This window comes from Triticum aestivum, chromosome 5B, assembly GCF_018294505.1.
Source record: "Triticum aestivum cultivar Chinese Spring chromosome 5B, IWGSC CS RefSeq v2.1, whole genome shotgun sequence".
Classification (NCBI taxonomy): Eukaryota; Viridiplantae; Streptophyta; class Magnoliopsida; order Poales; family Poaceae; genus Triticum; species Triticum aestivum.
Genome location: NC_057807.1, coordinates 367,566,724 through 367,592,930, shown reverse-complemented (window position 1 = coordinate 367,592,930; position 26,207 = coordinate 367,566,724). Strand labels below are relative to the sequence as shown.

General features: G+C 43.5%; 1 long non-coding RNA gene across 11 annotated transcripts; it reads right to left on the bottom strand.

Moving 5' to 3' along the window:
* Window positions 1-8,649: 8,649 nt before the first annotated feature.
* LOC123111901 (uncharacterized) lies at window positions 8,650-12,917 on the bottom strand. 11 transcript variants are annotated; one of them, XR_006454882.1, is made up of 8 exons: window positions 12,616-12,917; window positions 12,339-12,535; window positions 11,962-12,112; window positions 11,104-11,852; window positions 10,779-10,894; window positions 10,106-10,695; window positions 9,643-9,722; window positions 8,650-9,180 (listed from the first exon to the last, which is right to left on the bottom strand). It is a non-coding gene; the product is annotated as an uncharacterized lncRNA (long non-coding RNA). The 11 variants fall into 11 exon arrangements; XR_006454883.1 differs by having other exon boundaries at window positions 8,650-8,840; XR_006454885.1 differs by having other exon boundaries at window positions 8,650-8,835.
* Window positions 12,918-26,207: the final 13,290 nt, after the last annotated feature.

Genomic DNA, 26,207 nt, shown 5'->3' with positions numbered 1-26,207 from the left:
CTTGAGGTAATATTTATTCTACCTTTAGCTCCTCGTTGGGTTCGACACTCTTACTTATCGGAAACTGTTGCAATCCCCTATACTTGTGGGTTATCACTATGTTGATGTTGATCCCCATTATCCGCAATAGGAAGACGACCACCGAACATCCTTCACATAGCTGCAACTATACTCTCCTCAATCATATCACCAACTGTTTCCCGAGTTTTTGGGAGATCGCTTCCACATGTTGATGTCCATGTACACTCGAGTTGGATCCTGTCATGTTAACTCTTGGAAACAAGTGGACAAAAGAAAAATATATGTGGAAAACACTCAGCTCACCTTCTTGCTTACCCAAATTCTAATGATTCCTTGGCGGCTGTGCGGAAGTAGAAAATCAGGAGTGGACAAGCGAATGAAAGGAAGGAAGCTGACGGTTTCTAGGTGGATCTGGGTGGGGTAAAAAGGGAGGTCTAGTGCTGAGATCCAATTGATGCAGACCAAATGCACAAGAAAAATTTGTAGATCCTTGCACCATGTTTGAGCTGCAACACTTGCCACAACAACTTCTAAAATTGCTCACCCAACTGAAAATGATTGCACACTTTCTCAACACTTTCTCTTCTCTTTTTTTGCTCTTTTTTCGCTCTTTTTTTGCTCTTTTTTCATCTCTCATTTTTTGCAACACAATAGATCCAACAACAAGACTCAAAGAAAAACAACAACAACTTTTGATAGAACTTGGTGCAAACACAGAGAGGAAAGCAAACAGCTAGATCTCAGCAACAAAGGCTTGGATTTTTTATTTTGGATTTTTGGCTTTGGATTCTAGGACGGGGAAAATCTAACTAAAAAGGATAGATCTAGCAACAAAGATATAGATCCTACCGTGTAAACCTTGCTTTGAATACGAGATGATGCGACCCCGTCTTTGGAGAAGAGGGAGTACAAGGGTAGGTGCGATCTTCACGGCGTAGGATCGATAAACGGATGGGGATAACTAGCTGCAAGGAGCCAAAAAAATGGAAAATAAGAGATTATGACCCGACGAGGAGGAGGCTCACCGAAGCTTGCAATCCGAACATTCGCCGATCCACAACCCACAATACTACCCCACACAACCACGCTCAAGTCGTGGAGCACGGGATAGGTGCAATATGCAAGGGAAACCACGAACTCTAATCCACACAACACGATCTAGTCATGGAGCACGAATTAGGAGCAATTTCTCAAGGAATCACGAGAATAAGGGTAACAAGAGCTTTCCAATCTCAGGAGGAGTCTTTGTCTTTGGTCTTTGATAGAAATGGCAAAAGTCCCCAATGAAGGGTAGAGCTAGCCTATTATAATCGGGGCAACCCGCCTGGATAGGTGTGAAACAGAACTAGCTTCTGGAACCATCTTAGGTGTGAAAGGGAACCAGCTTTGTTTGACTAAATGGCTTCAAGACTTAATGAGGTAGTTTCTGGAATACTCGCGTTGGAGGTGGTTGGCAGTTCCCGACCAAACATTGTTCACTGGAGTCAAACAATGTTTCCTTTAGCAGCAAAATCGAGTTCTGGGAACCTTTCGCAAGTTGGAATATGCAAACTCGTACAAAACATTGTTTTATCAGAATTAGAATAATGTTTCTTCAACAGACAACTCATTCTTCATGAATTCCTAACTTTGTTCCTTCGTCATAAAACATTGTTTTGCACAGATTGAAATGTGTTTGGCCTTCTTCGATATCGCACCTGAGTTCGACCAACAACAAAGGAGGTGAAGGAACAGCCATGTTTTCAAGGTCAAATGATATACTTAAGTTAGCATTCACCTGATCATGTATTTGCATTGCGCGGCTTCTTGTGATTGGACTATTGATGATTGGTGGTGTGTTGCCCATGGTTGGGATGTCCTCGTCAGCAGGGTAGTGGCTTTCCATTCTCCCATGATACGGGCTTCCGAGAGCCCTTGGATCTGAGATCGAACAGTTGCATGGCGTGATTCTAGACCTATGGGTGAATATCCTATCCTGGAGGGTTATTCTGCAAATTTTCAGCAACTTAGCATGCGACCGTTCAATCTCAGATCCAAGGGCTGCCAGCAACCCGTATCATGGTCACGCCTACCACGACCATCGCGTCGCTCGCGCGATCGCGCCCTTGGAGATTTAACATGGTGCGTTAGGCTATCTGATGTTGGCATGTCATCACTTAGTCACTCATACTCCAACAAGGTTAGCTATAAGGTTGGCTATAAGTGTATTATTGTTTTTTACTTCTCTCTATCTCTTTCTTCGTACTCCCTCCGTCCCATAATATAAGAACGTTTTGACACTAGTGTAGTGCCAAAAACGTTCTTATATTATGGGACAGAGGGAGTAGTATCTATTGCATTTGCGAAGGAGTGACCTCTTCCAATGAAATGGTGCTTAGATGAGGCGCTAAGGGCATTAAATGGCTTAGAATTCAAGTCCCCAATGCATAGGTGCTTATTAGTTTTTTGTTGCTAAGTTTGCTTCATTTAATTAGCTATATACTAAAAATTGTCTTTTCACCTACGTACACGCGCTTAGCACAGTTTCTTCCTTGGGTCACCAAACTTGCCACATCAGACTTTATGCCTATGTGGCAAGCTTAGCACCTGTAGGAGAAAGTAAGTACTACAATAGTGGGCTATAAGCCCGCTTTACATGGCATTTTTGCATATGTGGAGGAAAGAGGCAAGGAAAAAGTGGAGAAGTGGGCTCTCATGCAAGAGCCAGCCTCAACTACATGGTGGAGCATTGGGAGAGGCACCTGTATGGAGGTGGTCAGGAATCAGGAGACTCACGCCGGTCGTAGCGCCGTAGTTAAAATGATAATGGCAAGTCAAATCATGGGGCCCCACCTGTCCACCAGTAACTCGCTATCAAATCACACAACCCTACATTTGCAGCAGCCTACTCCCTCATCTTCTCGCTTCTCTATCAAACCGACTAGGAGAAACTGCCTCGCCTACTGCTTAGGAAAATCCCCGCCCTCGACTTTTAAATACAACTACATCCGCTTAAGAATCCAATGATATACTTTTTGTGACATAGTAACTCATATATAGTTAGTCAAATGGATGACCTAGAACTACATGCACGCCCTATAAACCGAGACGCCTAAAAATAAAAAACCGATACGGAGAGGGTAGTTCAGTATGTATCTTTTTAGATCAATATAGTCGGGATTCACCAAGGAGCAAAACCAAGTGGTAGGCTGCTCCTGTCGTGTTGGCGTAGCAACTCAAGCAGGGTCAGTCCGCACACGAAATGGAGACACACTTAACATGACCCCTTTGGCCGACATGTGGCTCATCCACCGTCTTGTTCCACGTGCGATGCACCAAATTACACTTTGGAGCAGCGGTTGGAATTGGAGGCACCCCGGTCGTAGCGCTGCAGTAGTAGAAAATGAGCGACGAGGGGTCAAATCACAAAGCCCCACCTTTCCCGCATTACGCTGGACGGATGAAGCAACCATCATTTCACTCTAGGGCACAAGATAATAAAGAAAAGAGAAAACAATGATGCGTGCGGCAGCTACCTAGGGCACCCTAGGGTAGGGGTCTCCACTACAGATCCATTTTTCTGAAAGCGCCTCCACTACAAATCAGCTTCTCCTTCGTCCTCTTGAAGAAAACCGATGATGAGTGCGGCGGCGGGGTTTGTAGGAGTACTACGGCGTGCGGGGTTCGAGTCAACACCTTAAATATGTGTGGGCCGCTTGGTTTTACGGGAACGAGGCAACATTTTGGGTTCGGGGACCAGTGGACATATAGTACGTACAAAAGATTATGGACGTAGGTTCGACCGAAAGGCAATGATGCATGGGCCCTGCATTTTGATATACCCGGGGCCGCGTGAAATTTTCTACTCTACTCAAAACTAGTAAGGTACACATGCATTGAACACATGAGATTTTAAAACCAAATTATGAATAAATACACACTATAGCATGTAAAGCTTTGAGTCATATATGCATGATGTAGATGTTTGTTTAGTTCTTATAGTTCATCTCATTCAAAATCAATTAGTTTTATAAAAATGTTAAGATTCATGGGGTTGTGCATTGTAAAGCATAAAGTAAAAACAAATAATGGCAATTCATTTAGAAAAAAAATCAATTGTGATACAGAAGATTCTAGAACAAAGGAGATGTGCTTGTGTTTTGAGGTTTGTGCATTATGCTTAAGTTCAACCATGGAGTCTTCTAAATTGTACATGTGGCAGATCTGGTGGAATTTTGATGATATCCAACGGCTAGTAGTGCTCAGATTTGCCATCTCTGCACTGTCGGATTAGCTTTATCCAACGACCATCTTTCAAAGTTATTGGCACACTATATAGTTCTTGTGCCATAGTTGCATGTCTTGGAAAAAAGCTACTAGTGGGTTGTACTATCTATTTAGGAATAGAAGACGTATACATGGAAGTTGTAGAGAAAGAGATGACATGGAGTATCTCAATTCCTATGAGTAGGGATTGGAAAAGAGATGTCATTTGGTTCACATGATAGGAACTTTCTATTGAATCTAGAGATGACATGTATCTCAATTCCTTTGAAGAGGGATTAGAAAAGAGATATAATTTGGTTCATATCATAGGAACTTTTCTATTGAATATACGCTAATGTTTATTTTCCTTTGAAATTAAGGGAGTATAGGAATCCATTCATATGAACCAAGTGGCTCTAAAGCTATAGAAATGATATCACATATATTTCCTTTGAAATGTGGAGTATATGAATCTATTCCTATGAACCAATTGGCTCTAAAGGAAAAATTCCTATAAAAATCATATCATATAGAGTTCCTATGATATTCCTCGACACCAAAGGATGGTTGAAATTGCTGCGGGTTATACGATGGTCTTTCTTTGTATACTCCTCCCCCATCTTTATAGTTACCTCTCGAAGATGAATGAAATGATATATATAGGGTATTCTACATGTGCAATTTGGTACACGAAAACTCGGTAAAAGTTTGCGAGGTTTGAATTTTCAATAAAGCTATATGCACTGCATTTTGGAACGGAGGGAGCATATGGCAGTTGCTAACACTCACCTGGAAGATTTGTGTGTAGGAGGAGTGGATGTTCTGATAAATGACATGGCAAAACTGACACTGTCGGATGCCGATCTAACGGTTCTTACGGCGTTTGTCACAAAAAGGCTTATGGCGAACTTTTGTCGGATAATGATTTACGGACACATTCATTGCATTGATATGTGCCCCCCTCTCTCTCACGCACATGCACCCTCACGAGTCACGACTTTCCCGAGTCCTCTCGCAGACTCGCACATCGCACCCACCGTCTATCTGCAGGTAGACGTCATGCACATATGTGCTCTTCACACCCTACCTTCAGAACTTCTAAAAAACAAAATACGTCGCGCACATTTTATTTTAGCTCACACGTCACACACTTATACTATTACTCTTGCGGCGAACATTCTTTGGGAATAGTATATTGTACTCTCACGAAGAGAAGCGGTGCACGCACACACTAGTTCTCTCACACCCACTCGCGGGTACACGTAGGAGCGCATTTTTTTGAAGCTGGTACAACAAAATCACTCCACTATATATATAAGAAGGAGCCTTAGTGCTTGCTTTACTTGGGTTCCTCTCGTTCACTCTCTCATGCTCTCGAGATCTAAGCAAGACATAGGTGGCCACACACTCTCTCAGCTCACGGCTGGTCACAAATCCGGCCGGACAACCTCGACCGGGGCAGGGGTGTAGGTGCATCGTTCATGCTGTCATCGGCAGCCAGGGAGGAGACCAAGGGCTGCCTGCGCGTCCCGATCAGCGGCCGTGCCGTTCTCTCCGAGAGACCGCCGGCTCGGGAGGGCCTCCGACCCCTTCTTCCTCCCTGCGGTATTGTGGCCAAGATGCGGCCTGCCGACGCCGTCTTTGCCACATGCTGACGACCCTCAGGTATATATTCCTTCGAAACCTGCCTTGCCCTACTGCCCCAGCTCCCTTCGTATGATCTTTTTCTACTTCCGTCCGTTGTTCCAAAGCCACCTAGACTTTTCCTATTATTAGAGGTAAAGCTAGTTTATACAGTCGACTCTAAGAGTTGGTTCAAACAGGGAAGAAAGTGGGAAAGCTGTAGCATGAATCTAGGACTTGGTTCTAAGAGGAAACGGGGGAAAGTAGTAGATACTGGCTACCCAACCGGTCTCTTAGTAGAAAAGACGAAGAAAGCATGGTGGATAGCGAAGGGTGGGGGAAGTGGACCTATCTCTTGGTTGAAAAAGGAAAGAAAGTGACGGGTGTTGGGGGACAACGCAAATGAGAATGAGCAGGTCTAGATTTCCTGTGCTCACATAGGAAAATGTCGTCGAGGAGATAAAAAATGGGACAAATGCAGACATGATGCCTGAGTGTTTGCCGCTCTCGGCAGCCACATCTGCCTCACCACTTTATGCCCCTGTTGTCCCTACGCCCATATCGCTATCGTTAATGTAAAATCACATGAAGCATTAAGCAATGTCACCTAATGTCACTATAAGTAATGGTCTAGTGCCGTTGATAAATTGAAGCAATGCCACCACCATTTTATGAAGTGCTTCCGTCTTGCTTTATTTCCCATGAATTGTGTTTTTGCAGTTACACTTAAATATCACACCGCTAACATTGCTTCATCCTAGTGGAACTGCACAAATTTGATTGCACATCTACTGACCATGTGCTACTCTCATGACAGTAATACTAATGCTATTGTTCTGCATGTTAATCTAGTGGCAGTGTTGATGTGATGTGATGCTACTTACTTAAGGACTCTTCATACTATCAATCTAGTGTCAATCATAACACAATAGATGCTGTTGTTAATCATACGCCACTGCAAATATCTGTCACTATTTAAATAATTGTATTTCATAGTTGCGCAAATAGGGATGTCAGTCTCCATATCATTTCGGGATGTCTGTCTCCGTATCGTTTCTATCCGCGCAATCAAAAGCACACACCTCAGTTTTAGTAGAACTACGCAAAATGAGATGGATATCCCTCGTTGCCGTCGTCTAACCTCCAGTGTTCAAGGTATTCCTACATTGGTAGTAACTAAGGTAGAATAACCAACGCAATCTAAAAGAAGCTGATTCGTACATTTTACTTCCTGATTGCAGTGCAGGGACGAGTGAAAACAACTGCATCCTAGTCCGGAATGCACTTTCTACCAGTTTATCCATGGACCGAGGACTAGCTGGCATGGCTGCACGGCGGTTTTTTGGACAGGTGCATGGACAAGAGGCATTGTGGTCTGCTTATTTCTGCAAATAGCGATGCTTAAATTTAGTGGAATGGACAAGAATTTCACCTGGTCAGTACACTGCATGGTTCAGTTCAGCATTCCAGCTGAGACCACAATTATAATTGGTTATTCTAGAATGAGAGAACCTAACCCTGGATGGTGACAACAACAAAAAACCAGAGTGAACTCCAGGAAATTTAAGCCTGCTGGGAGGCCCTTTGCTCAGAGAAGCCTTGCTTGTTTTTTCCTAACTAGTTGACTCGTTGCGCCAAATGGCGCAGAGACCTGCTGAAGACATGTTATCGATGAAAAGAGTTTCATGCTGCAAGAACCTTCAACTAAATCATGGTATTTTGTAAACATGTTTATTGCGTTGTTAAATAATAGTCTGGGAAAAGGGAAATTTTGCATAATATGAATATGTTCAATTTGAAAAAATGGCCACTATGATGAGAGAGTAAAGTTGGCATGGTTGTATTTTTTTAGCAAGTTTGAAAACATGGTGATCATAATGAAAAATCTGGCCATGCATATATTTCTTGGAAAAAAAGAGGGGGAAAGATAACCCTAGTTGACCCGTTGCGCCAAATGGCGCAGAGACCCGCTAAAGCCATGTTGTCGATGAAAATAGTTTCATTTTGCAAGGACATATTCGATATTGGTAGTAGAAAGGCCATGTTTTAAATCATATTATATTGAAAACATGTTTATTCCATGTGCGCGATGAAAAGATATTCAAGGTTTAGTTGTGGGCAAGCACATATGGCAACAAATTTAATCTCCTTTATTCTGGATAAACGGTAGCTTGTCGTTGCGCCAAATGGCGCAGAGGCACGCTCAATCCATGTTTGCGATGAAAAAAATATCCATGGTTGAATCCCTTTTAATATGAAACATGATGGATTCGTGTCTATAATTAGATATATATATGCACATTTTATTTTGGTAGCAGTCCCATTTAAAACAAAATAGAGTTTTTGGGTTGGCCGCTTGGAGTAGAAACGTTGGGTCAAATAGCGCAGAGTCCCATTTAAAACCATGGGCGCATTGAAAATACTTGATTTTTTTTGTAATTTTAGTTGTGAGTAACCACTTGATACCAACGCAAATCATTTTAATCGAAACTTAATAATGATTTCTCTTTACAAATATTTACGTACTTGAGCATGCACAATTTGTAATCAATTACATTTTTAAACATGAGATTGAAGTAGCTAACATTTTGCATTTAAGATAGCATATGATGAGATAGGAACAAAAGTTTGGTTCTTCCTGAGACTCACCAAATTTCAATACACACATACACTAATACACAGACCCAACAAAATCAGATTAGTGGTTTCAAATAGTTGAGCCTGCAATTAGAAAGTCCAAGGAGTTATGAACTTGTGCACTAAAAAAAGTAAACATATTTGACAATAAAATGTACTTAATACATGATAAACATTGTGTACAAGAGAATGGCCAATTACATCATATAATTTGGTTCTATACAAAAGGAAATTTCCTCTTTTGTGTACATCCTAAAGACCACCCCCTTGTGATGAACGCTTTATCCTTCGAGTCAAATGGCACAGCTCCTATCCTTTGTGGCAAAATAATACCCATCAATGGCACATTTGTTGGAAAAAGAATATATTTCTCAACACCAAACAAACTAAGAAAAACATTTCAACACTAAAATAAAACTGCATCAAGCACAATGGTTCCACTATACTATGTCGACGCCTAATTGCTAATTTACATTTTACGATTGATGGATCAAACAACATATAAAGAATCACGTTTGAAGTATATCAAAAGCTTGTAGCTTGATAAGAGAAAACAAAACAAGACACATGAGACTTGTAGGACATATATTTCTCAAAGAACACAACCGAACCTTAGTGTGCAAAGATCATAGTGCTCGACCACCAAACCTTGAACTGGTTAAAGTACAAACAAAATTAATCCCGTCATAGAATAAAACCATTATGACCTACTAAATCCAACCTGACAAAATAATCCACAGAACATTTGATGTGTCGTTAATTGCTAGTTGTTATTTTTTTGGAAAAAAACCATGGCGCAACATATCTTGTATTGCCATTTACAGAACAAAGGAAATTCAAGCAATATTTTAACATTCAATTTATCTTCCATCCTAATGATAGCCTCATACAGCGCCACATCTCTAAGCTTGAGCTTTTGAAAAATACCATACAAATATGTTAGATGGGTGCAAACGCTTCTATTCTCGTTACTAATTTGTTGCAATGCAAATTTGTAAGATATACATACAATTCCAGCTAGAAATACACTGACAAATTGCCATTGAAATCATCATAGGAAATTAAGAACAAGTTCCACCTTTTTCTTGAAAGAAAATAAAGAAAGAAAGAACATACTGGAATTTTAATATGAGTAGCAAAGAGGTGGAGAACCATAATCCTTCTTCAGGCAGACACAACAGCGGACGGCTTGGTGCCTGTTGAGGAACGTGTGACATTATGTGATTAACCTCTTGGCAGATGAGCATGCATGAAGAACATCAATACAAAAAGTGATATAAAATATTAAGAAGTTTTAGGTTCATTTATGTTATTTGAAGCCAAAATGTCCTAGCCAAAGCGAGTTGTAGAACAAACATTCCAGGTTTCTTTTGGAAGCCACAAGAACAAACTGCCTCGGTTTGTACATGATAACATATGAAACATTAAAAAAGCAGAGAAGCAAGATCTATAGTGTTCCCATCAACCATTGAAAGATTTAATTAGGAATGAATTAGTTGTGCACACAGTAAAGAGTCAAAGCTTAAAAACAATCAAAACATATTTAGTCAAATCAGCAGCAATATGAAATTACAACTACCATGATATTTTTAGAAACCAATCTTGCAAGCGAAGCAGGATAATTGCCACAATCCTCTAGGAATTCATGGCCCCACCTAGCTAGTATCAACAAACGCCAAAAGTTGGTGATCCCATGAATGTATTAAGTGATTGTCTTAAAAGTTTGTACTAGACCTCACACAATATCCCTGCAAAAATTGGACAAACTGAAACTACTAATACTTTGAACTTGCACAAAACTGAAAGGTACCATTTTTATTCAAGCTACATTTACAGGCTGCTTTTTAGTTACAGAAAGTTGGGAGACACATAATCAAAGCAAGCCCGCAGATAGTGATAGATGAGGCAGAACAACTACTACGATCCAGTCTCAACATATCAATTACGATGGATGGGTTGTACAGTGGTTGCAATACATTTGAAAATATCAGCAGCGAGATGTTTAGCTCAACCGTTCTATTATGCAATTGCAGAGAGCAAAATAAGTTAATTTTACATGAGCATCAAGGAGTATAACTGGTCCATGAGATATTCCGAAGTCGACATCTGCAGTACAATGCTTTGCTGCTTTGGTTTCCTCAGTTTGTGTAGCAAGCAGAGGATGCATCCCTACAGAGAATAATCACCTAATTAAATTTTGTGCAGTTAATTTGGAACATACTAATGCAGAGAGCAAAATAAGTTAACTTTACATGGGAGTCAAGGAGTATAACTCATCCATGAAATATCCTGAAGTCAAAAGCTGTTGTACAATGCTTTCCCATCACTTTGATTTCCTCAGTTTGCATAGCAAGAGGAGGATGCATTCCTACAAAGAACAGTCACCTAACTTAACTTTTGTGTTGATCAAGTTTGGTACGGAATGAACTGCTAAGGCTATCTTTGGTACGATTCTCAAGTAACCCTATTGACCTGGAAAAGCTTTTGAAATTTTAGATGTGTTGAAGCATAGAAGCTCGATAACAAATTAGAGATTACAATGCGGAAGCATTAGTCATTATGTGCATTAAGACTGACCTTGATGCCTCCAAACTTCTGCAACATTAAGAAGATGTCTTTGCCTCTGTTTGAGTAGAAATATGGTCCATTAGTTTGCAGAAAAGGAAAGATAATAAACAAGATACATTTGAAGCTTGAACAACAGATTTACACTATGAAGAAAGCAAAAAAAAATCTTTCTACTAACATCGTTGGGAAGACATGAACATCTACATTAGGTTTCACATGGCATTAAATTAAACAAAGGTAACCAGTTAAATTCCAAACCAATGTAGAATCTCAGCTTTACACGGTAAATCTAAACCATTTGTTCATCACACAAAAATTAGGAGCCAGTAGCAAGGATGGGGACCTAATATCATCTGCAGCAGTAGCTCACAAGAGTCGGAACCTGCGAGCGCGGATCATGAATGTCAACGAACAATATAGCCTGCAGTTCTTTCTTCCTTATCATGTTGGGAGCAAAGCCCATAATACCATATCACTATAGCTTGTGAATAATAAGCTCACAAAAAAGTATAATTGTCCAGGGAAACTTGGTTTTCAATTTTAAAGTTATAACAGAACATTTGGTCGCAACAAATATGAATGATTGGGTTTAAATCCTGAAAAAGTAGATTTCGCTCAATTTCTTAAAGCCATGGACCTAGTTCAATTACAATAGACTAATCATTGTTTAGGCAGACCATGAGAAGTCAGATTCCACTTACAAAAATACATTAAAGAACCTGCAGTTGAATGCAGACAAAACTGAATTTGGCTCCAGCCTACAAATAGCAAGGATTAAGTGGAGAGAACAAGGCAGCTGGCCAGGCTGCCGCATGGAGCTAGGTAGAGAAAGGTGACTTACTAACATCACTAAAAGAAGGAGCTTACCTAGGTCGAGGTCGGAGGACGCGCTACCATGGTTGCTGATACACGAACTCCGTCCAGATCTCCTCATGCTATTTGAAGCTGCTGGTGGATCCACCTTTCTTCATTCTTCACTGGTTTCCAGCGGTTGTAGCTTCAAAATGTGTGGAACTCACTGGAACACAAAATGAGATAATACATTTTTTGAAAAAACATGAAGTTGTTGTAATTCCCATAATGTCTCAACTGAATTTAACTGAAGAACAAAGGCGACACTACTGGCTCCTCGTATTAAACAAATTTAACTGAAGAACAAAGGCAACACTACAAGTTCCTCATTTCAACTGAATTTAACTAATCTCATAGTAGTATTTTGGGGTACTCGTAACACTGCTGCTCACCGTGTACCATGGACCCATGGGGAAGATGTGCGTCAGATGGGGAGGTGGCCGGCATGCCTGCGGGGAGGTGGACGGCGCACGGCGGCGAGACCGGGCCACAGGTCTGAGTGCATCCATCACCACCGGCAAGCAGCCGAGCTGCTCCCATGTGACCATGTCACTCCTGGCCTCTCCTGCGCCAGATCGAGGCCATGCTCCTGGAGCCCTCAAAAAGAGAGGAAGAGGAGGTGAGGCGGGAAGGAATATGGGCAGAAGGGTAGCTCACAAGAGTCGGAACCTGCGAGCACAGCGTCGACGACGGGGCCGGTGGATCTGCAAGCGCCATGGCCACCTGACCCGCTTGCTACCCCTCTTCTCTTCCCTTCCCTCCCTTCCCTTCTGAAAACGGGAGGGGGGAGGTTGTGGGTGGAGGCTGGCCGGAGGAGACGGGCGCGAGTGGCGGCGGACTAGGTTTTCCCACCAATGGCGGCTGGCCAGGGAGAGAGATCGAGGAGGGAGGGAGCGGTGTGGGCGAGGGGATTGGGCGTGGGGCAGGGAGGGAGTGGTGCGGGCGGGGGGATTGGGCGAGGCCTGCCCCACACTCCCGCAGATGGCACGGCGCGCATGCGGCGGGCGGGGAGAGGGTGATTCTGCACCTCGAATTAGTTCGCCCAGCCAACATGGGCGCTGCAATAGCCCACCGGTCATTGGCTATACAAAGTCATCGTGCAGTAAAAACGAGCAGTGAAACAGCCAGCGAACATCCAACGCCTGAAACAAAGTCAAAGATCGGACTTCAGAAGATCAAACGGCCAACGAAGCCTGCCATCGAGGGAGCTCCCTGGTAGCGAGTTGGCTAGCCTCTATTATGTTTTAAATTTGTAAACCTTCTCATTACTTTGTCTTTTGCTATGAACTAGTATATGTTTGTTATGTTCTATGAATCATTGAGATGTATAAAATTGCTTAACTTACGTTTTTCAAGTTTTTTATGAAGGCGAGTTTAATATTAGTGTTTCACATGAGCGCTGGACTAGCGTGTAAACGTTTGGAATTTACATTGTTGCCTCAATTAACTGCATGAACCACTGTAACAAGATACATAGTTGCTTATATGTCAGACAGCAGATTGTTGATTGTTAGCTGGTCGATAGCCTAGTGTTGAAGCGAGCTGAGCCAATATGCCGTGTTTTGCACAACTGCTTACAAGTGGGGTAGCACCAACAGTGTTTACAAGTACTTATGTATACATCGGCGCACAGTTCTCGAGTGAGTGCTCTATTTCATCAAAACACACACTGCTCGTATGATAAACCGTGACAACTTATGTCTTACCATGCCATATTCATGAAAAAACTAGTGACACTACAAAAAAAATACACTTCCGTGATGATACATGTTTGTCACAGTAGGTCGCGTTTTTTGGCATGCATGTACATCCATGACAATTTTATGATAGAATCAAGATAGTCATACCTTTGCTGTCGTAGAAGTGTTCCATGACATTACCAAAATTATCATCACGAAAGTGTCCACTTCCATGATGATAAATCGCGCGTCACAGAAGTGCTTTCATCAAGGGTGACCGACACGTGGCATCCACCATAACGGAAATCCGTTAAGCTATCGGGTCGGGTTTTGGATCCGATAACCCGCTAATAGCCACGACCAAATGGGATTTTCTACGTGTAAAATCATCATTGGGTGGAGGAAGCACGTGTTAGCTCATCACTGGGACATATGTCATCCACTCACTAGACAGAAGGCGCCTATGATACGTCGACACGTGGCACGGCCCAACAGTGGCCCATTCCTATGAAAAGGCCGGCCCGTTTGACTTGGTCAAAAGCTGGTGGGCCAGCCCATGGAAAGCCTGTTAACGGCCTGTTAGCATATAGCCCATTTACAACCCGCTAACCCAAGGCCCGTTACGCCCTATGTGAATTAGGCCCAGTAGCGTCGTCTGGGCCACCCAATATGATTCCAACCCGTTTTCACTTCTGGCCCATGTATAGCCATGACGTCTTTCGGCCCATATGAGGCCCTTTGTAACTCTTGGCCCATTAGCGGCCCGTGCTGAAACTGGCCCGTAATGAACAGTGTATTACTTTACACCCATTAACGGCCCGCCGTGAAACTAGCCCGTAATGAAAAGTGTAACACTTTATACACATTAACGGGCCGTAATTCCGTTGGGCCGTTTCCAATCCAAGTTAACTTTCGGCCTTCTGAGGGCCCATTTATTCTTGGGCTCATTTGCAGCATTCGGTTACTTATGGCCCGTTACTTTCATTTTCTGCTTGTGGGCCAAATTCAGCCCGTCGTTACAGTCGGCCCGTTTGTGGACCGTTAGTCTGTTAGGCCATTTTCATAGCATCACCAAATACGGCCTATTAACGGCGCGTTATGGTCAGCCCATAAAACATACAATTTCCATTAAAGGCCCATCTACGGCCCATTAAAGGCCCGTACAAGACCCATAAATGAGTCAGCGGCCCATGGATCCTACAAGACGTAGAAGGCCCATGGATCCTATGAGACATTGAAGGCCCATGGATCCTACGAGACGTAGAAGGCCCCTGGATCCGACGAGATGTAGAAGGCCCATGGATCCGACGGCCCGTGAAGGGCCATGGTCAGGAGAGTTGACCCCCGTTTGAACGATATAGCATATTCAAAGAATTATCCTAGTCAATAGTATCACCTCTAAAAAGCATACACTATACAACAAAGAGATCAAGGCATAGAAAGGTAGAATAGTCCTACACTATACAATAAAGAAATTACAGCCGATTATACCCACTAGCATTATGGTTCGGCACAGGTGATAATAAAGCATACACAAACAGCAAATTACATACACTGGGCAAATACAGCTCATACATCATGGACGCGCATCAACTTAACTCCATTTCAACTATAATATCTTCAGAAAATAGGATTGGCCGGATTCAGATAGCACAAATTTCAGTCTGCAAAATCTCCAATTCGTTCATGGTTACCTCGGTGTCTTGTTACATTTTTTTGACTCCTGCATCTAATACCTGCATGTCTTGTCTCAACTTGTTGATTATACGTTGACAATCATGTACATGTTGTCTTTCCACCTCTAGTTGATGCTCGAGAACATCAACACATTCCGATTCCAATCCATAATCATTTGGTAACGGCCATGCCGCATTGCTCATAGATTTTTGTGTTGATGTCACTTCATCCTGAAATATTTCTGTAAGTACACATGACTAGGGCAAAAATATAGTTACAACAGTGAAGCGAACAAGACACTATTTTGTACTACATGGCAAAACAGGACTAACAACACTACTAGCAAAAGGGCTATAGATGATATGGACACTAATGGCGCACCAGACATGTGGTGCGCCACTACTATATACTAATGGCGCGCCATGTGTTGGTGCACCATTAGAGTCCAAATACTAATGGCGCACCACATCCACGGTGTGCCATTAGTAACAATTTTTTTTTATTTTTTTTTCAAAACTAGTAATGGCAAACCAGGGGATAGTGCGCCATTACTAGTTAAACTAGTAATGGCGCACCAGATCCACGGTGCGTCACTAGTAATTTTTGTTCAAATTTTTTTTAAATTTTTTTATTTTTTTTTCAAAACTAGTAATGGCGCACCAGGAGATAGTGCGCCATTACTAGTTAAAACTAGTAATGGCGCACCACATCCATGGTGCGCCACTAGTAAAAAAATTTCAATTTTTTTTCAAAACTAGTAATGGCGCACCGTGTGTGTGGTGCGCCATTACTAGTTGAACTAGTAATGGCGTACCACTCCCACGGTGCGCCATTATTAGCTTTGACCAAAAATCCCCCGAATGCACCCCCCCTTGGACCGCCTTTTCAGTTTAAAAAATAAAAGAAAATGATGGAAATATCAAAAAAAATAAAAGAAAATTAGTTTCCCATGTGATATGTCATCTAGTTGTTGGGAAAATTTACAAATATGAATTTCGAGTTTATTTGCAAAATTTCTCTGGAAATTTGTAAAATGGGCATAACTTTTGCATACGAACTCGGATTAAAAAGTTTTTTTTATGAAAAATCATCTACTCGAAAAGTTACGGGGCTTTCAAGATCTAGAGGCAAAAAATTTCAAAAAAATTCAAACTTACTAGTGGCGCACCGTTTGCTAGGTGCGCCACTAGTAACAGAAAATGGTTTCGATTTTATTTTGATTTTTTTTCAAAAAATGATACGTAATATGACCGGGAAGTTTGAAATATTTTTTAAAATTTCATCATAGTCATGAATATGAACAAAGTCCTAGACATCAACAAGGTATAATAGGATTGATATGATAGATATATCAATAAGTGCCTGTTAAGTGAGGTGGTGCTGGGTTTGGATAGAACTGCGAAGTTAAGCGTGCTCGGGCTGGAGTAGTGTGAGGATGGGTGATCTTCCGGGAAGTTTGACCACTTAGTGTGATTTGACTGGAGATTAAGCATATTGACCCGAGATTAAGCCATAGTGACCCGAGACTAAGAAAAAAACGAAAAAAATATGAAAAACAAATAAAAAATAAATTCTGAAAAAAAAATTGAAAAAAAATGTTACTAATGGCGCACTTACTTGTGGTACTAATGGCCCCCCGTGAGCTATACTAATGGTGCACTGCCTGGTGCGCCATTAGAATACCAGATACTAATGGCGCACCAGTGGTGCGCCATTAGTATTTAATACTAGTGGTGTGGTACTAGTGGCGCACCAGTAGTGCGCCATTAGTAGGCAAAATTGGTGCGCCACTAGTAGGCCTTTTCCTAGTAGTGCAATAATGTTACACGTCACTTTCACAAAAAAATGTTACACATCATGAAGCATAAGCAGGTGATATTTTAAAAATTATAAAAAAGATAGTCTATGCAGCCTGCATACAGAAATCCCTCTTACCTCACCAGAGGAGCATGATGTTGGGGCCCAATCGAAAACACAGACAAGTTACAAATTTAGACAGCATGTTGCGTATAAGTAAGCAATCAGTTGGCCATTCTGTACCTCAATTAAAGTCTTAGGGAGCATAATGAACAGCAGAGCGTTTCATACAAACATACTACAATAGGCAAAACTATGCAATCATTAGCGTAGTATAAATTAGATTGTGAGCCTCATGCAATAATAGTTGGTTAATAGACTTCAAAGCTTCAGGCACACTTCGACAGAGTAATTAAATGGTAAGGCCTTTAATTATGTCAACTAATAGTGATACAAGTACCGAACATCAGGCATGATTATTTGGGCATCTCATTAACTGAGGACAAATAAAGCAATTGAAAAGAGAAAATTAACTATGCCTCAAACAAACAAGGAATTGAACTGTTGAGTTGCATACAGTGACTTACCTTAGCAGGTTGAAGAGGCTCAGCGCAGCTCCTACTTCTCTTGCAAGGCTCCTTCCTAACATCTTGTACTTGGAAATCCTCAATCTTATCTTCATTGCACCCCCTCTGCAAGGTGACACAAACTAGTTACTCGTCTCCTTGGAAGATAAATATGCATACTTTCCAGTCTGTGAACACAAAAGGATGAGATTATAATAAAATAAAACCACATAATGAAACATGCCACATCTCTTGCACTTGCACACAATGAATTGAGCATTTACTATGTCTGCACTATGTAAAAACGAGGCATACCTTCGAACTGGATCTCCAGGTACTCTTGGAGAGCCTACTGTAGTGTGACACAAACTAGTTACTCGTCTCCTTGGAAGATAAATATGCATACTTTCTAGTCTGTGAACAAAAAAGGATGAGATTATAATAAAACAACACCACAGAATGAAACATGCCACATCTCTTGCACTTGCACACAATGAAGTGAGCATTTACTATGTCTGCACTATGTAAAAACTAGGCATACCTTCGAACTGGATCTCCAGGTACTCTTGGAGAGCCTATTGTAGTGTACAGCCAAACCTTTATGTCACCTATGAGTTAGACAAGGCCCCACTACAGCAGCCCTTAGTGTTTAAATCGTTAACAAGCTCTGTTAGAGTGTTAGGTCAAGACATCAAGTAATCAAAGCAAACAGTCCTAGTATGGCTGGCTGATGCAAACAAGCAATTGAACAGATGTGTGAGCAAATCATACATATCATGAAAAGAAGCAAAGAAGGAGGCTTAAAGACCATCACTTGACTGACCAGATTTAAGGGGCATTTAAACATCATGTGCAACGTATGAACTAACATAAACATTGCAAATTCGAGATTCTACAATGGAATGCACACGTGTTAGGTTATGCCATGTATGATGATGCCTAAATGCAAAGATAGCAGGCAGGAGTGATTCATCATTGCACACACAATTGAATTGCAGGTTAAGGGCCAGTTCGATTCTGCCTTTTCATGGCATATTGTCAAAATAAGCCATAAAAGATGTAAAGAAGTCATTTTTGAGTTATGGCCTTAGGCTTAACTAATTTCACTTTGGAGGGGTGTGTTTCGGGTAGAACCTCACTAAAAATTGAAGGGAAGGGGAATAGTGAAATGAATCTGTTGTCTGCCTATATTACACTCAAAATGACTGCTGACGCATGTGTCACACCTGACCCTCAAGTAAAAACAAACATGCAAGAATTCATTGCCCTGCCCGCTTGCATCTCCTCTCCCCTTTCCCTCTACCTCGATCCCCTGCCTGCAGCACTACGGTTCCTCCAGCGAGCCGTCGCCACTGGTCCCATCTGGCCTGGTCCTCGATGATGCTATGTCCAGCTAGGCTACATGGCCGGCAGGTAGGGGTAAATCTCCCTGGCTGCTCCTCCCTCTGGCGCCGCCCCTCATTCTCATGGTCTCCAGTAGCTGCTCCACTGTGGTTCGTCCAACGCACTACTCCCGCGAGCGCTACACAGCTACGGCTGATGCCACACTGTGGCAGAAGGCACCTTATTCCCCCTCCCCTCCTCCCAGGCCATGGCCTTGAGGTGCTGTTGAAGGATGAGCTCATCCAACAACGTGAGGATCTCCTCTGATTTTTTGCCAAATTTTCATTCTAATCCACTATACGATGAATTTCTATGAGCTGCTTCTGCTGGTGCTATATGATGCATTGCTATGAGCTACTCCTGCTGCTGCTATATGATGAATTGCTATGAGCTGCTGCTGCTGTATGATGAGTTGCTATGAGTTGCTGTTGCTGCTATATGATGAATTGCTATGAGCTGCTGCTGCTGCTATATGATGAGTTGCTACAAGCTGCTCCTCCTGCTGCTATATGATGAATTGCTATGAGCTGCTCCTGCTGCTGCTATATGATGAATTGCTATGAGCTTCTCCTGCTGCTCCTATATGATTAATTGCTATGAGCTCCTCCTCCTTCTGCTATATGATGAATTTCTATGAGCTGCTGCCGGTATATGATGAATTGCAGACTGCTGCTGCTGTATGATGAGTTGCTATGAGCTGCTACTACTGCTATATGATGCTTTCAGGTGGTGCTGCTATATGATAATAACCAGCCAATTGGACCATCGAATTTCAATAATTAATTGTTCTTCATTTAAATGTGGGTCATGCTTTCTTTGTTTAAATTAGGCAATGGGATCTCTATGGAAAACATTGACCAAAGTAGATTGTGCCAAGTAGATGGTATCTTTGTATTTGCATTTTGAGCAAATAGTGATGGTCTGTTTTCCTATCATATTAATTACTGCACTGGGTTCAATTTGTGATGTTTGCAAGTCAAATTAATTTCCATATGGGCAGCAAAATGAAAAATATATAATGCAATCTAGACTTTCCACTCATCATACCAAAGATAAGCTGAAAACGCAATGAAAAGAACTGGTTGGCTTATTACATGGAGCTTATATTCACAGGTGCTTATTTTCTTAGGATAACTCGTAATAACTGTCCCTAAGAAACGTGGCTAATAGATCTGGCATACAAATAACATGTCACGATGATTGCAATGGAGGAGTGACGTACCATATCACACTGTATAGGCTCACCACTGCCTCTCCTTTTTTGCGATGTTCCATGAAATTGCCACATACATCTTGTACTTTTTCATTGTGTAACCCTATTTGCAAGTTGACACGGCTAATTTCAGACATCTCTACATGATACTACATTGCATATCCCTTGCGCATATTTAAACAACCAATTAACGATTGTGTGCGTACCATAAACTAGCCATGACGCTGTATGCTGGACTGGCAGGACTCTAAGGGTGCCTAATGTAGTGCACTAGAATTTCTACATGCCACCTACGATTTTGTGTAATGTACTGCCCATGTTCCTAAATATATGTCTTTGTAGATATTCTAGTATGGACCACATACAAATGTATATAGATGCATTTTCGAGTGCAGATTCACTCATTTTGCTCTGCATGTAGCCCATAGTGGAATCTCTAGAAAGACATATATTTAGGAACGGAGGTACGAGGTAGTATCATGTATGACATCTACATATCTAATTTAGCAGCCAGTAGTAGAAATCATTATCTGCACAAAGGGATTACTGGTCGAAAATCCTAGCAAAGCACGCTGGCAGGCACAGAACAATACAAGAGAGAGAGACGCGCTTACAAGATCATAGCAATGCCTCAGTCCAGGATCTTGGTTGGCCAACCTCTTATATCTAGAAGAAACATCATCCTTGTAGATTTTGCCAGCTGCATAACAGGTAATAGCAAACGGTTAGTATATTTGAAGTACATCGGGCAGGTGATGCTGGATGGGTTTAAAGGTGACAAGTAACTAGGCCGTGGCGGGTGTCGGTGTCAAAACCGGCGGATCTCGGGTAGGGGGTCCCGATCTGTGCGTCTTAGGCCGATGGTAACAGGAGGCAAGGGACACAATGTTTACCCAGGTTCGGGCCCTCTCGATGGAGGTAAAACCCTACTTCCTGCTTGATTGATATTGATGATATGAGTAGTACAAGATTTGGTCTACCACGAGATCGTAGAGGCTAAACCCTAGAAGCTAGCCTATGATGATTATGATTGTGATCGTCCCTCTAAGGATCGGACTCTCCGGTTTATATAGACACCGGAGAGGGCTAGGGTTTACATGGAGTCGGTTACAAGGAAGGAAATATAATATCCAAATCGCCAAGCTTGTCTTCCATGCAAAGGAGAGTCCCATCTGGACACGGGACGGAGTCTTGAGTCTTGCATCTTCATGCTCCAACAGTCTGGATAAAGTATATAGTCTGGCTGTCCGGATACCCCCTAATCCTGGACTCCCTCAATAGCCCTTGAACCAGGTTTCAATCGCGATGAGTCCGGCGCGCAGTTTTGTCTTCGGCATTGGAAGGCTGGTTCCATCTTCGAATACTCCAAGATACCTGTTACGACGAATAGTGTCCGGCTTCCCATCAATGTTGTACTCCTTGGTTTCTGTGCCTCAATAATGACCATCTCCATGTGTCGAGCGAATGCAAGGAGCCGAGGCATTTTTGCATTTTCCACCCCCCCGATCCTGCAGGTTAACCGTCTATTTGAAGAGATGGGGATTCTCAGATCCAAACCTCATCCTCTTCCCTCAAGCAAGCATCCAACAGAGTGCTCCAGAAAAACCATTCCAACATGGCCGGTCACTGCAGCTCCTCTTCCCACTCTCCTCGCTCCAAGCCGGGTGACTGGGAAGAGTGTTCAGTTCCTCACATCCATTTGATAGAGTTACAAACCCAAGGGTTTCTCCCACTAGAGTTCATGGTCCCCGTCCGAGCCGGAATAGCCACCTATAATGGCAGGGAGCAAGCGGAGGGATCTCCTAATCCTTCCCCAGAGGAGCGAATATGCCTCATCCTGCATCTGCTAAGGGGCGTCAAGTTTCCTATCCACCCATTTCTTCGCGGGCTCCTGGAGTTCTACGGCCTCCAGTTGCACAACTTCACCCCTGCCTCTGTACTGCATATAGCAGGATACGTCACCCTTTGTGAGCTATTTCTAGGCTACGAGGCTCACTTTGGGTTATGGATGAAGTTGTTCTGCCTTGTCCCCCGCAACCAGGGAGAATCCCTATGTCAAGTGGGCAGAGCCGAAGTATGGCACATCGCCGAGACCGGATACCTATCCGGTACTCCCAAGAAGGCACCGGAGAACTGGCCTTCGGAGTGGTTTTATGTCGATGGCGTTCCCCTTCCGGATCCAGTCCGGACAGGTCTCCCTAAGTTCAATAACGCTCCACCGAAGGCACGTCAAAGCGGGCGCCCTCGGGGCCCCCAAGAGGAGGATACCAGAGAAATACACTTTCTGATGAGCAGGATAAAGTTACTGGCCAAATCTGGGCTGACGATAGTCGAGGTCATGGCAATATGCATAATGCAGGGAGTGCAGCCGCTTCAATATAGGGGGAAGCCCATGTGGCATTTCAATGGGGAACATGATGCCGCCTGCTGTGGCCGTAAAGGTCGGGACTCTGCCACGGCTCTGGCGAGGATATTGTCCGATTTATACAAAGGAGAAGAGGAAGAATTCCTTCATATTAAATCGAGGGATGGATTTTCCATGTACAACCCCCAAGCTGGGTAAGTCGTCATTCTTTTCCCCGCCACACTTATTTTGGCGTTCTTCGCTAAGATTATCTGCCTCGATATTTCTGAGCAGGAACTGAGGAGGGCCATAGAAGGAATCTCTAGCCCTTCCCCGCAACCAGAGGACCCCGGAAGGGCCCTCGATCCAGGACTGGAAGAAGATCCGGATATTACTGTGGAGCTCGTCAACGGGATATTTTATCAAGCGAGCTGCGTTGACGCCTCAGTGGCTATTACCGCCGACTATCCCAGACTGCTACCTATGTCGCGTGTAAGCCAGGCCGAAAACCCAATCCTCCAAAGAGGACACCTTTCTGATCTCATGCCTGACACCTGAAGTGTCGTTTTTTTATAGAGACAATGGTAAGAGTGCGGGGCCGAGCCCCTAGGGACCCATTGTCAATGGGCGTCTAGATCGGGCAGGCTTAAGAGGAAGGAGGTTAGGGCCGAAACACTGCTATAGAGGTAAGGTAAAAACCTGTTCTATGATTATTGTATTTGAAATGTAACAGCACCCTCCGTGTCCTGGCAGGAAGAGGATTAGCCGGACTATATCTGGGGATCCTGCCAATCACGCCTCCACCAGCCGGATTCCAGAACCGGCTTCGAGAGAGGAGGTGGACGTGGGGTCGATGCCGCATTGTCCTCCGACAGAGGACGCGGATACGCTCTCCGCCCGAATTCCGAAGTAGAGAGCGCCATGAATCACCGGCGCCGAGGGGCCGTACTTTGCAACAACATCTTTTCCGAGGAGGCATTTATTGCTTTCAATTCAGGAGACGCATACATCTGAGCTGCTCAAGGCGGGCTTGCCCGAGCGACGGACCAGTATACCAAAGATATACGGGTAAGAAAATTTGATAAGCATGTATAGCAGTAGCCCCTGAGACTTGAAACGGTTGAAACAACTGTTTTAAGGATCAATTTATGCACAGGTCCTTGTAGATAAGAATGAGCAATTGTCTCGGGAGCTGGAGGAGTGCAAGGCCCAGCTGAGGGCCATGGTTGCCAAGTTAGAGGAATCCTAGAAGGCCTCATCTGGTAACATTTGTCTCAATTGTACGAAGATGTACCATAGTAAGTGGCTCGTATGATAGGTCTAACCGAAAAATCTGCACACAATCCCGGGGTGAATCTGGAGTTTGTAGGAGATAACGAGTCGCATCTCCAAAGGCAGCTGAAAGCTGGCGAGCATACTCTTACGCAAGTTATGCATGAGAAGAACAATCTTCAAGATGCCAATGTCCGGCTGGACGTCGAATTAAAAGATGTTCGCGCTCAGCTGGCGGACTCCATGAAGGAGAACAAAAGGCTTCATCGCGGCATTTATTGTAAGTGCCTAGACGAACTATAGTACAACTCGGCGAGGAAGCATATTGAAAGAATTTATATTTGTAGGTATGTTAACGGGTCGTCCTCAGGAGGAGATGCCCGCGTCTGCAGGCGATTTACTACAAGACCTCTCACAACTGCACGAGCAAGCTCGGTAGGTGATGTAGGGCGTCGCTCAGGCCTTGTGGCCATCAAGCTTCCCGCCGAAGGGCATGGGGGAGCTTGTGGATATGCTTCAAGGAGCACGGTGGCGTTTCCGATTGTGGAAGATGTCAGCCTGCCGACAAGGTGCAAGAGAAGCCTGGGCTATGGTGAAGACGCGCTACGCCAAGCTGGACCTGAACCATATGGCTGAAGTCGGACCGGCGGGGCCAAATGGGCAAGAAATTCCCGTGAGTCTGGTGTACGACCAGGTAGTATTAGCCGCAAAGTATTTCCAACAGGATTGTAAGCTAAATAGCCTGTTGTATGGTATAGAGGAGGAATATAGTCAATCCAAGTGACCGTGTAATTCAATGGACATAAGTACTCCCTAGCCGGATTGAAATCATTTGGCATGGCGGACCTTTTCGCTTCAGCCCCCGAATCCGACAGTCCGGGGTGTATCCGAATACCCGCTCAGTTATACAGAACCGGGGTATGCGTGGAAACCAGGCGTAGGGGTCATAAGTGCTTGAATAGACAAGTACATGGATAGTAAGAAACATCTTCCAGGGAGAATAGTTTCATTAAGGGTTCCTTTCCCTGGGCACGCATGCGACGATGCACATGTCTGGACTGCGAACAAGTACGCGGGATACAAAACTTCTGGGGATTTATTTTGTAATAAAAAAACATCTTTTGTTCACCGACCGAATATTCCCTTAAGGACGCTAGCTTTCGGCTTCACCTAGTCCGAGGTACACATCCGGCTGAACCGGTAGTAACAATCGCAGAGGTGCTCCCCTTATGCCCTAGCCGAATTAACGGGAACGTAGGGCATAAACACAAGAGCCAGGCAACCCAGTATGGCCACATCTTAAGTCATATCGATGCATATAATGGTGAATAAAAGGCACATATGGAAAAAGAACGCATATGTGATGGGAAAAAAGCCTTTAAAGTAACTATATTTGGCTTTCGTACAGGAAGCCCCCAGGTATTGCTTACACACGCAGTGCAACCGGAGTGATCCGGGCGTCCGCACTGTATTAAGTACTGTGTGTGAAGAGGAAAAAGGTCGAGAAAGGAAAAGGGAGGGGACATAATTTAAAAGGAGGGGGTAAGGAGACGAACACTAAGTTCGGCGCTAGGCGTAGAATCTCCGTAGTCTGGCCGCGTTCCATGGGTTCGGCTCGAGTCTGTTATCGGATGCATTACGTAAGCGGTACGCTCCTCCAGTGAGAACTTTATCAATGACGAAGGGACCCTCTCACTTGGGTTTGAGCTTGTCCTTCTTCTCCGGTAGGCATAGAACGAGTTCACCAATATTATAAGTTTTGGCCCGCACTTCTCTGCTTTGGTACCGTCAAGCGTGCTGCTGATAGAATGCGGAACAGGCTTTGGCGATGTCGTGCTCCTCCTCCAGGGCATCTAAGTTATCCTGCCGATCTAACTCGGATTCCTTCTCTTCGTACATGCGTACGCGAGGCGAATCATGTATTATGTCACAGGGTAGTACTGCCTCCGCTCCGTACACCATAAAAATGGTGTATATCCGGTGGTGCGATTCAGCGTGGTCCCTAGCCCCCAGAGTACGGAGTCGAGCTCTTCGACCCAGTGCGTGTCCGACTCTGTCAAGGATCGCACTAGTCTGGGTTTGATGCCGCTCATAATGAAACCGTTTGCATGTTCGACCTAGCCGTTTGTTTGGGGATGGTAGATGGTGGCGTAATCGAGCTTAATGCCCATGTTGCCGCACCAGGTTTTCACTTCATTGGATGTGAAGTTTGAGCCATTATCAGTGATGATGCTATGGGGGACGCCGTATCGGTGTACAACCCCGGATATGAAGTCTATCACTGGTCTGGATTCGGCTGTTTTGACTAGTTTAGCTTCTATCCATTTCGT